General features: G+C 50.8%; 1 protein-coding gene and 2 pseudogenes across 3 annotated transcripts in view; all 3 read right to left on the bottom strand.

Annotated features, from left to right (window-relative positions):
- LOC136838137 (zinc finger protein 208-like) overlaps positions 1 to 12,605 on the bottom strand; it is a 207,667-nt pseudogene that overhangs the window by 84,526 nt on the left and 110,536 nt on the right.
- LOC136838173 (zinc finger protein 569-like) overlaps positions 1 to 12,605 on the bottom strand; it is a 160,768-nt gene that overhangs the window by 137,526 nt on the left and 10,637 nt on the right. The window lies entirely within an intron of this gene.
- Positions 9,373 to 9,488, bottom strand: LOC136838218 (5S ribosomal RNA; annotated as a pseudogene).

The following is a 12,605-nucleotide window of genomic DNA, read 5'->3' as shown; positions in this document are numbered from 1 at the left end:
ATGCCACCCAGGAAACAGTTCCCTGGGAGACCATGACTGAAGAAGCTTCTCGTCCGTAGCTAACTCTCGACTGAGGAGACGAAGGCTACCTCAGATAGAAGACTAAGTCGCAAGGGCCTACGTTCTTCACAAATGAAAGGGAGAGAAGCAACCCTCGGCGGAGAAGACGAGGAAGTCCAGACTTGACGAGCGACTCTGACCCGACAAGAAGTTCCGACAACGACACCACCAGCGAAGACGGATCCAGTCCCTGGGACAGTGTTGCACAGGGCTTCAAGGGATATCCAGCTATATCCGTTGCCGCTCGGTGAGAAAGTCTGTGCTTGCAAGGAAAGCTGGAAAGTCTCCCAGTCCTGAACACACAGGGATGTACTGCCTCAAGAACCGCTTCTTGTGTAGCTGCACAGGAGGATGGGTCAAGCGGAATTCTTCTCGATGCCTCGGCAATCAGGTCAGATGAAGGCGAAGTCTTCAAGTATTTGTCTGTAACTCGGGGTGAGCAATGTTTGTGAACCCCTAGCAAAGCGGACAAATACGGAGGGAAAAAACGTCGATATCGAGTTTTCACCAAAAGACAGCATGCATCAACAGAGCGGCCCCTGGTCTGGTATGAAGGAGCGAGAAAACACAACCGACTTGTGTGCAGGGAGGCAACAGAAGGACGGTAGGGATTTCTTAGTCCAGCAGTCTCTGCATGAACCTTCGTGAAGAAAGAGTGAGCAGCATGTTCCGTCGCAATCACTCAAACCCGAGGCCAGGCTTGCCTACCAATACATCCCCACCAGAAATGCATCTGGTTAACTGAGCTGTCGAGTGTGCAATAGAACAACACTCGAGTACCTTCAAATGTCGAGATGAAACAGGGGGAAAAAACGATTGCCTCCAGTTTATCGACAAATGCCACTACTGTGGTTTTGTTGTTCAACGAAACCAGTGAGTGCCGCAAAACCCATCCTCAATCCTCGGACGGCCAAAAGGCTGCCCTGAGCCCAGGACGGTGACGAGAAGGTACTAATCGTCTCGGTCACACAAATTCAAGACAAGGTCTTACCAGTGTGTGCCTATTCCTCAATCTGTGAATCCGTAAGTAGACACAAGATGTGAGGGGAATATGCAAGCATATCCGAAGGTTCCTTCAATCAAGCATTAGCCTAACTCTTTCCTCATACATAGAAGAGGAAAGAACGGGGAAACGGAAGCAGACTTCCATTTTCCACCATGGGGAAGCTTCTGCAAGATGAGAGGGTACTGAGGCAATTACCTCTAGCCGGCTGGCATTTCCCGAATCGGGAGCACGGGAGAGGTGGTGGGATGAAAGTTCGATGGAAAGAATTGCCGAGACCTAAGGGAAATAGATACTTCTCCTGAAGGGATCCATTCCCAGGTCTCGGCAATGTCGCTGCCAGTTCCAGAGACTCGATAAGTATCATTTCGTCCAGGCATCAGCAGTTGCAATCTTTTTCTGAAGCCTACGACTTCTTAGCTAAGGAGTTGAGGGGGGCTGGCTTGAACTCAAGGTCGAGTTGTGATGACTAAGACCCAAAGTTCTTGGCCATTGTCCAAAGGACAAGTCAGTGCCCTGGTGGGAACCTTGATTACCGGGTATCTGGCAAATCTCTGAAAGAGAAAGGCAGAACCAAGTAAAGGTTCATTCCCAGGGTCGAGCCAACTCGGGACTTACGAAACCAGAGATCCGGTGGGACAAAGTCCTTCTTAGCACCAGAATTGCCCAAAAAACTGCAGTCGGCAAGACCCTCCCAGGCAAGAAGAATTCATATTCTGTCGAGGCAGGGGTGGAAGTTTGGTGTCTCGACCTGAATTAACTCCATCGAAGAAAAGAATTCATCAGGTCAAGAACGCTCTCGGAAGCCAGGACCGCGGCGGTCCCTGACACTCTCGGCCCCTCGGAAACTTCAAGGGTTGCAAGTGATTAAGGTTATTCATTGGGGGAGCCGCGGTCCTGTCCTGGGGATCCTCGCTCCGACGAATCAGCGCGAAGTTCCCCGAGAACACGGGGGTGATAGTAACTTGAAGAGGAAGACCCTCGCTGTTTCCGATGCATGAAACTCCTGTACCTCTCCCTTTGGAGGGAGACCTTGACAGATCCCATGAAACCCTACTCGGCTGCCTGGTTATAATACGAGAGAATCGGGGGACCGATACCCAAAGCACGCCAGGCAGCCGAACTCCGAAAAGAAAATTTCGTCGGAGCTCTCTCTGTCCGTCTTGCGCCTCTCGCAACAACTGAGAGGAGAAGAGAACAGGTGAGGAGAAAAGAGTATCCCTACCTGTCCTTCCAGTATGATTAGCAGGAGAGGCGGACCGTGAGCGATAATCAACCGAAGGAGATTACTGCCACACGGGGAAAGAAGAGCACTTGTGCCGTGGCAAACCACTTTCCTGGGAAGAGCAAAAAAGTTCACTCGAACATAGCCGAGAACCCGAATCGGAAAAAACCGAGTAGGGCCGAGCCGAGCCGATCACGCGAACGCAATCCAGCTGGTCGGTATGCGGCAGACTGGGAGGCAGGCAGGGCGAGCCGAGCCGAGCCAAGCCAGTCTGCCAAGCCGAGTCGAGTCGAGCCGAGCCGAGCCAGTCTGGCAAGCCAAGTCGAGCCGAGCCAGTCTCGTAAGTGCGTTGGGGGCCGAGCCGAGCCAATTGTGCGAACACAATCATAACTGGGCAGGCCGGACTCGTCTGCTGTGAACAATTGCTAGTTTCCCGAACTCTAAACTCCTTCGAGGCCGAGGCCCCTCGAGAAGAAAGTTCAACGGGGAATTCTGTGTCTGCTATCTTTGCATGCTCGAACCCTAAAGTTCGAGACACAAGAACGAAGCCCAGCCAAGCAACAGAAGCAGCTGGCGGGCAGTATCGAGACACCTGGCGTTGTGGCACACCAACACCTGGGTGTCCCAGCAACCAGACACCTGGGTGTCTCGGCACTTTCTCTCGTCATGTGCCTCTCGTAAGGAGAGCGCTCGTGATTCAAAGAATTCGAGCTACCCACGAGACTTCCGAAAATCGGGAGCGGCTGCCTTGTTTCCTAATAGATTGAAAGAGCCAAGCACAGAGTCCTCCCCAGGCATGATAGCGCCCGAGGAAGCAGCTACCCTCGATACTGTGAAGGACCACAGATCGAGCCAGGAGACTGCTTGGAAGGCCGCCATGGCGGTGGCTTCCAGGGTTGCAGCTTCTTGCTGGGAGAGGGAGATGCTCTCTGCAGTAAGCTGCTGCAACGTCAGACCCGGATCCAGTCCCGGTCAACCTGTTTAGTTGGCAATGCCCCTACAGCTGGAGTGTAGAAGCGCTTCTGTCGAGGCAGATGGGGGGGGGGGGGAGAAGAAGAAGAAGCTTATCCGAGCGACTCGACCTAAGTGAACTGTCTTGCCCAAATACAAGACTATTCACCTGGTCGAGGACCCCCTCGGCAAGCGTGGACCACGGCAGCCCCACCAAAGCCTTGGGTTCCTTCTTGGGTCCCCAAAAGAATTCGAGGCGCGAAGGACGATCCACAGTTGAGGCCGTGGTCCCTTCCCCGAGGTCGTTGTGCTGACGAATCAGCGCAATAACCTCTGCAAAAGTCCTCTGTATATTGGGGGTGTCCGCATCCTTGAGCAGAGGACCCTCGAGTCCCTCCAGAGTGCGGTCCTCCCGATCTACTCTCCCTGCAGGAGGGAGAACCTCGGCAGACCCCCATGATCCCTCCTGCACCACGCGGGCGTAAGACCTGGTCGAGCCAAGGACCGAGCCAGGTTCGTACACCCACGAGGTAGAACTCTGAGGAGAAAACTCGCCAGAATTCTTCCTGTGCGACTCGCGCCCCTTGGAAGGAACTGAAGAGGCGGAGGGGACAGGCAAGGAGGATCAGGCGCTCCCACTGACCTTGCTGGCAGAACCAGCAGGGGCAGTGGGCCGGGAGCAGTCACCAACCCGTGGTGGTGACAGCAGCCCGGGTCGAGAGTGCTTTCGCCTAGGCGAAGCAGTCTCCCAAGGAGAGCGGAGCGGCTCGCGTAAGCAGAGCCGCGCACTCTCTTCCCCGAAGCCAGGCTGGCTGTCCTCTAGACGCGCCCCAGTCTTCTTCGAGACCATAGCCTCTCGGGAAGACTAAGCAGGGGACCTCTTCTCCGCCTCTCCTGGCGATCGGTCACGGGAACCTGACTTGGCACTCACAGAAGTGCCAGCAGGAAGAGCTGGAGCACCTGCATGCCCGGACTCTTTCTCTCGCCCCATGCCCTAGTCTGTACAGCGAGAAGTTTCTCCCGTATCAGCCTGGGGTACCTGGGTCTCCTTGGAGACCAGGGTACTCGGAGCAACTCGCATACGAGTGTCCGACATGGACTCGCTGGCCTTGGACGCAGGTTTCTTAGGCACAGCAGGGGGGGGGGGTTGCGGACCTTGGTCTGCACACCCTTGGCTCCCGATGTGACTGACCTGGAGGCCAGGGCAGCAGTTCCCTGATCTGTGGATCGGGAAGAGCCGACAAGAGATCCCACTGCCTTCCCTGTGGAAGGAGGCAGTCCCTTGGAAGTCTTGGTGCGAGACTTCTTTGGGGGGGGGACAGACTTCTTCATCGGCCGCGAAGCCTCGGGAGAAGAAGAGGAGGCAGCAGACGAAGACTATGACGAAGACGAAGAGAAAGATGACGACACCTTCCTAGACCTCTTCTTCTTCACCATCTTCTTCAGGATCACTGTCAAGTCCCCTAACCAAGCAAGCGCAGCCGATGAATCAGGAGCAGTCGGAGGGGCTGCAGCTGTAGGTGCATCCCGGGCAGAGAACGCGGTGCTCAGGCCAGCACTTACCTGGGCGGGAGCAACCGCGTGGCAGCCAGGAATGTAAGGAGGTGGGGCCGGGATTGAAGGCACAGGTGGAGCGCGGGCAGCCAGGCCGGGCGCGCCAGGGTCGAAGGTATGGGGAGAGAAACAGACGAAGTGCTGGGCTGGACAGAGAAGCGAGGAGCCGGAACCATTGCCGTGATCGGGCCAGGGTCAGCAATGGGGGCAGGGATAGTCACGTAAGGCAGAGTAGAAGTCACCATGAAGGAGGGGCCCGGTCGCGAGAACGGAGCCAGGATCCCAGGAGGCAGCGGTACTGCGTGGCGTACGGCAGGGGCAGCCGAGACCCGGGTATCCAAGTGCGAAGCCACCGACATGGGGAGCTTGGCAAAACCTAACATGGTGACAGAGGTGGTGGTGAGAGTCGCTGCGGTGTGAGTTGTCACTGGAGCGCTGGACAGATGTGACGCCAGACCCTCCAGTGACAGAACGCCAGGTAGGTGCAGGTGTAGTCAGGTTGACGATAAGTCTGACGCCTTGCTATCCAACCCAAAACCTGCAGCAAAAGTCGGGTTAGGCTGGGAAGCCTCCGCTCGCTCTGGAGGAAAAAATTCCCCTCCAGAACGAGAAGAGACCCCAGAGAGGATGTCCCACTCCACCTCTCCCCCACGCCCTTCCACACCCGATGAAACGAATGAGGGAGGGGAGGGGGAGTCCTCACCCGCAGGAGAGGGAGCAAGCAGGGGAAGCTCGCCGGGAGGGAGAAACAAACCCGACACATTAGCCATCACCGGAGTCGTCGGGGGCGTATTACCCTCAGACGATTCCTTGGCAAGATTACGACGGTAGCGTCTCCTCCCTTCGAACTTCCTCCATTGCTCGGGGGACCAAGAGCAACACTCACTACCAGGAGCGTCACGTGAACACACGCCCCCTGCAAGATGGGCAGAGAGAGTGTGGGTCCACGTCGATGCTAGATCTAAATGAGTTACATTTCTTGCCTCCTACCCCGGGACACACACGCTGGGGATAGGAAGGCTTAGAAGGCTTGTCCACATTTTCACAATTAAGAAAAATCAAGGACTTTCCAACCAAAAAGGGAGAAAAGAGAGCAGTCAGGCAGAGAGCGAAGAAACAATGTCCGCAGTCTACGACAGCCGAAAGTAAATTGGAATGTTTACATCCGGTCAGGCGGTACCCCCGCCTCCTGGACAGTAGTTAACTGCCTAACCACCTTGTTTGAAGTTTCAACGGCCGTTTACAGCCAAGGCCTGAAAGTAATCCTAATGTAGAGGACCGAGGGTTTGTATATTGTTTCGGAACAAATAATTTTTAAAGTAAATTGTATTTTTCCTAACTATACAAACCTGAGGTCCTTTACATTAGGGATTACTTTCAGGCATAGGTTGGAAACGGCCGTTAAACTCTTGAGCAAGGTGGTTAGGCAGTAACTACTGCCAGGTAGGTGCCCGCATGTAAACATTCCACTTTGCCTTTCGGTCCAGGTACAGATTGAGGGGTGGCATGAGGCAGGCATGATATGATATTTTAATGATAAAATAAAGTTTGTTCATACTTACCTACTTACCTGGCAGATATATATATAGCTGTATTCTCCAAGTCCGACAGAATTTCAAAATTTCGCGGCACACGAGTGGCCGGGCAGGTGGTTAGTACCCATTCCCGCCGCTGGGAGGTGGGTATCAGGAACCATTCCCATTTTCTATTCAGATTTTCTAACGCCACTGACTCCTGAGGGGAGGAGGGAGGGCAATATGAATATATATATCTGCCAGGTAAGTATGAACAAACTTTATTTTATCATTAAAATATCATTTTGTTCATGAGACTTACCTGTCAGATATATATATAGCTGAATACCACCTTTGGAGGGGGGTAGAGACAGCCAAGAATTAGGGAAAAACCAATTATTGGTAAAATTATTTTGGTTCCTTATCTGATAGCGTAGCTGACTGAGTGGTTACTGTCACTCTAGTCTGCTTCTGCTTTACTAGAGACCCCAGCGAGGTAGTGACCTATATAGCTGGCGACTTCTAGATGATCTGTCAACAGGGGCGTGACCACAATGTGACTAGATCATAGACCATACAAAGAGGACAAAAGAGCATTACTAACCACCTAACCAACACCTAAAGCGTTAGTTTGCAAAGGATTGGGAAGACTGCCTCCAGTAGTCGACCCAACAACCATAAAAACACAATTAAAAAGGGGATAGGATCAGAGTTACCCCCTGTCCCCAAGGTTGCTGAAGCAGCAATGTATGGTCCCAGCGAAAAGCAATTTTCGTATGCTACCTAAACATCTTGCCAAGAGTGAGAGGCAAACACCGAATTGACTTCGCCAAAATGTGGCACTGAGAACGTCACTGAGCACCATATTTTTCTTGAACGCCATGGAGGTAGCAACTGCCCTCACCTCGTGAGCGTTAACTCTCAACAACTTGAAGTTGGAGTCGTCACAACTAGAGTGTGCGTCCTTAATGACGCGTCCCTAATGAAGAATGCCAGTGCATTCTTCGACATAGGTTTAACTGGTTGCCTCACAGAACACCATAAATTATCCGAGGGACCACGAGTGTCCTGTGTTCTTTTAAGGTAGTACTTGAGAGCTCTAACTGGACATAGAACTCCCTCAGGTTCCTGTCCAATAAGGTCTGCTAAACCTTTAATTTCAAAGTGTCTAGGGCAAGGGTTAGAAGACCTATCATTCTTAGCCAAGAACTTAGGGCTTAAAGAATAGACAGCATTGTGTTCCTTGAAGCCCACATGACGGCCTCGAACTCGCTCACTCACTCTCTTCGTCGCCAGAGCCGTGAGGAATGCCGTTTTTGAGTAACATCCTTAAGAGATGCAGAATGGAGAGGCTCAAAAGGGCTAAACATCAAAAACTTGAGCACTACGTCCAAGTTCCAAGCAGGGGAATTAGCTGAGGAACCTTGGACGTCTTGAAAGAGCTCGTAAGATCGTGGAGGTCCTTATTGTCAGACAAATCTAATCCTCTGTGTCTGAAAAACAATCAAAGCATGCTCCGATAACACTTGATAGTCGGAACTGCTATATCGAGTTTTTCTCTTAAGTAAAGGAGAAAATCCGCAACCTGGCTCACAGTGATAGAGGAAGAGGAAAAGCCCTTCTTTCTACACCAACCTTTGAAGGTTGCTCACTTCGCTAGATATATCCTTTTAGATGAAGAACTTCTGGCTCTAGCGATGGCCCGTGCCACCTGGCCAGAAAAACCCCTTCGCTCTGACCAAGTTTCGATAGTCTGAAAGCAGTCAGGTTCAGAGCGGGAGATTGAAGATATCTCGCGAAGTGGGTTTGTATGAGCAGGTCTGCTCTCATAGGAAGGGTCCTCAGAACGTCTACCAACCAGAAGAGAAACTCCGAGAACCAATGGTTTGAAGGCCAAAACGTGGGGATGAGAGTCATCCTCGTCCCTTGTGAGGCCGAACTGAACTTGCGTATGACTTCTCCCAGAATTTAGAACGGGGAAAAGGCGTAAACATCTATTCCCGCCCAATCCCAGAGAAGAGCATCTATCGCAACTGGCCCCGGGTCAAGTACAGATGAGCTTTATAGAGGAGCCTCGCTGTTCTTGAGGTCGTGAAAAGATCCACAAGATGGCGACCCCAAAATTTCCAAAAATCTTGGCAAACCTCCTGATGAAGGGTCCATTCCTTCGGCAGGAGTTGATGGCGCCAACAGAGCAGGTCTGCTCGAACATTTTCGACCCCTGCAACAAAACTTGTGAGAATCGAAATGTTGCGAGCATAGGCTCAAAGAATAATCTCTCTTGTAAGGCTGAACAGGGAACAAGTAGTATTGTCCGAGTTTGCTAGAACTACACGATTGCAAACTTGGACCTCGAAGAATTGGAGAGCTAAAAGATAGCCGCCAAATCTTTGAAGTTGATGTGCCAGGACACCTGTTCCTCTCTCCAGGTTCCTAACACTTCCTCTCCCTCTAGTGTTGCCCCCCAACCTGTTGTGACCCGTCGGAAAAACAACACTAGGTCGGGGTTCAGAAGCTTGAGGGAGATCCCTTTCTGCAATTTCGTTGGATCGAGCCACCACTACAGATCCTCTTTTATAGAAGGAAGAATTCTCAATTCCTCTTTCAAGTCTTCCTTGCTTTGCCAGTTCTCCAACAGAAAGAACTGAAGAGGCCTGAGATGCAGACTCTCCAGTGAAACAAACTTCTCCAGCGAGGAAATGGTCCCCAGCAGACTCATTCATTCCCTCACCGAGCATGTTTCCTTTTCCAAGAAGGCCGAGACTTTTTCGTACATAGAAGTTGCCGTTCTTGCGACGGAGACGCTATAAAAGCCGCTGAAAACATCTGAATTCCCAGACACAATGGACAGTGAGGGGATCAGCTGCGACTTTTCCACAGACCAGAAGTCCCAGGGACTTCACGAGTTGCAGAGTCAACTGAAGGTCCTCCAGATACCTTCGCTTCGACGACGACGCTCGAATCAACCAGTCGCCCAAGTAGAGTGAGATCCTGACGTGCGACAGGTGCAACTGCATCGCAACGTTTTTCATGAGAAGTGTAAACACCCTCGGAGCAAAATGTGACGCCAACAGCATCTGGTGTTCCCAGGCGGTCACCCATCCAAGAACTGACCAGACCCAACGTTGCTTAACTTCGCTGATCAGACGAAGCGGTGCTTTCAACGTGGTATGGCGTTGTGCAGAGTCCAAAGCAGAGAGCCCTGAACTGGTACATCTAGTCCCCAAGACAACCTGAGATACTTTATCGAACGTGGATGAATTGGGGCGTGAAGATAAGTATCTTGGAGATCCAAAGATACCATCCAATCCCCGGGATGAAGGGCTCCTAGTATTGACTGCGAGGTCTCCATCTTGAACTTTTCCTTCCGGACCAAGTTGTTCGACCTGTTGACGTCCAAGACGGGTCTCCAGCCTACTGAAAGTTTTGGGACTAGAAACAATCTGCAGTAAAATCCTGGGGAACAGCGAGTCCAAGACCTGTTCCACTGCTGTCCGCTCGAACATCTGTTCGAGCAGGTCAAACAGAATTTTCTGTTTGACAGGATGGCAATTGGGAAACAAAAAACAAAGGAGGAGGAGACAGGAAGGGAATCAAGTAACCTCTCTCTAACAGTAGGAGGGACCAAACGTCTGCCCCTCACTCTTTCCAGGCTTGTGCAAAATGAAGCCTGGTTGCTAATGGAGTCTGGAGATGAAAGGAGTCACTTGCTACCTCTCTTGAAGTGACATTCCTTCGGAAAAAACTCTCTCTCGTGGTGCGGGTCTCGTGTTGCTTCCCATGGAAGCCCCTTTGTTTGTAGGCAATTTATTTAGCTTTCGTTTGCTTTTTGTATCATTGAGATCGGTGCATTCGTTATGGAGGAGATGCAGTTTGAATGTCGACAACTTTAGTTTTGAGATATACGATATTTTTTGCTTCTCTGTGTATTTATTTGCTAGCTGTTACACAGTTTGATGTTTTTATGACATATTTGAAAAGCCAAAAAAAATAGACTTGCAAAGTAATATAACTTCGCTAAATGAAGCTAGATGAAGCGAGTGTCAAAACACGGCTCAGGTTGGGCAGCGCGATTCTTACTTAGTCAAGCTCTGAGCTGCTACTGACTGACTGCCACTGACTGCCCTGCGGCATTCCTGGCTTTCGCTGATGCGTACTAGGTCCACAGGGTTGCCATATAACGCATTAGATATTATTTCATAGCTAAAAGGAAATTACTACCGATATACTGACATTATCATTACATTATACGAAAAAAGTAATTTTGTCTATGATAGGGTTACTGTTTTTGTTTATAACTTCTAACTATGGCGAATTTTTTAATAAAACTTTCTGAGAAGATAGTCAGGATATGTATGATGCCATATATAAAATATCCCAGAAAATTTTGATTTTTCTATTTTTTTTTCGTCAAACGCTCCCCTTAAGACAAAGACAACTGCAGAGGAACCGAAGGTTGAAAAGTCTCAGGAAACAGATCCTCAAGTAAAATAGCCAGAGTCTGATAATCAGAGGAAGAAGAAGACGAAAGATGTTTCTCTTCATCCAAAGGCTGTGACGAAAGAGGATGTTCTTCCCCAGCTGGCGGGTCTTGAGTGAGTGGTGAAAGTAGTTCCGATTCGCCGATACGTAAGCGGGAACTCCCGCGATCGAAGAAGTCGTGGCTAAATTAAGAAGGACATCAGATGTTGAAGTGGGTAGTTGTGCGTCATGATGTACAACTGGAGAGGCGTCAACACAAGACTTGAAGCTATACTGGCGTGAGAGGCGGAGCGTCATGGCGTGGACGCGCGAGAGGCTCCATGGCAAGTACGAGAAGAGAGTCACAGCGTGGCGCGTGCGAAGCGTCATAGCTAGGCGCGCGCCGAGCGTCAAGGTGAGGCACGCATGGAGCGTGAGAAGCGCACAAAGAGCAAGACGCGCTCCTGGCGCGAGACAAGAGAAAAGTCCAACACCTCAAATCGGGGAAGACGATTAGGAAGCCACTAAACACTCTCTCTAGACGACAGACGAAGCCCCAAAACATCTAGCAGACGAGGAAGACGAAGCAGGAGACGAAGGTGAAAGTCTGTACCTCTTAACAGGCAGTTTCGAATCTTGAAAGGTTCATGAGAGCATCCAGCTGTTGTTGCAAACCCAACAAAATCTTACGCGTTGGAGAAGCAACTCTCTTGGGAGAAGGGCTGAACCTGAGAGAAGGAAAGGGGCGAGAGACGATACTTCCTTCTCACAGGGGAAGAAGCTCTAGCCCTTGCCTTAGCGCGACAGGGGTCGAGTAGCGTCATCATCCGAAAAACACTTTATTCTCTTCTGCGGAGGAATATCCACACAACTTTCGGGAAGAGCACAAACGTCTAGAGGAAGAGGACGTGAAGCGCCCTCTCCTCTAAGCTTCTCTTAAGAGGGCGAGAGTCCAACCGAGAGCTCCAACCCGAGGCGGGAGGACGTGTCGGAGGACGAGAAGCAATCCTTCAGGATGCGTGCCTGTGCACGATCCCTGGCAGCCTGGGTAGCGTCATCAGGACCTGCGAAGGGACGCCAGATCGGTGGGAAGCCCCGTAACCCTCATGCGGCTTTCGACATGCCCCCTCCCTGGCCCTGGGAGTTCGACAGAGGTCCAGGCCTAGAGGCATTATAGGGCCGATCTGACGCCCCCTCCACAACACTAGGGGCACTAGCACTAACTCTTTGCGTTTGAATTGCATTCACTTTAGTTTCAAGAGCACGCATTGACTCCAACACGAGAGCCAGGGTATTACCTTCTGCAGCAACAAACTACAGGGTTAGTACTAAAATTTACTACAGGGTTACTAGTAGGAGAAAACCCTGACTGTCCATCTAAGGATGCACTCTAGGAGGAAGATCTCCTCAGCCTATCACGCTCCAATTTAAGCATATAGGCTTCATATTTCTTCCACTCACCCTCAGATAATCCCACACATTCATTATACCGATTATCATAGAGCATTGAACACCCTTACATATCATACATAAAGAGTGAGGAACTATCGAAGTCTTCGATAGCCTCACCTTACATTCACCCACGCTACAGACTTGATAGCTAGAGGTAAGACATCTTAATTATAAGAAAAGTCAAAAGCAAAATCAAAAACGGTCCACAAAGAGCATATGCCAAGACACAGATCCAGTCAAATACCAAAAAACAACCAAAATACTTAAGTGACAACAAATTTCGAAATCCAAATAGCGGAGGAACTGACAACAGGTGTTGACAGTCCGGCGACAGAGAAAATCTGAATAGAAAATGGGAATGGTTCCTGATACCCGCCTCCCAGCG

The sequence above is a fragment of the Macrobrachium rosenbergii genome, unplaced genomic scaffold (assembly GCF_040412425.1).
Source record: "Macrobrachium rosenbergii isolate ZJJX-2024 unplaced genomic scaffold, ASM4041242v1 171, whole genome shotgun sequence".
Lineage (NCBI taxonomy): Eukaryota > Metazoa > Arthropoda > Malacostraca > Decapoda > Palaemonidae > Macrobrachium > Macrobrachium rosenbergii.
This window is presented reverse-complemented; position numbering and strand designations above follow the sequence as displayed.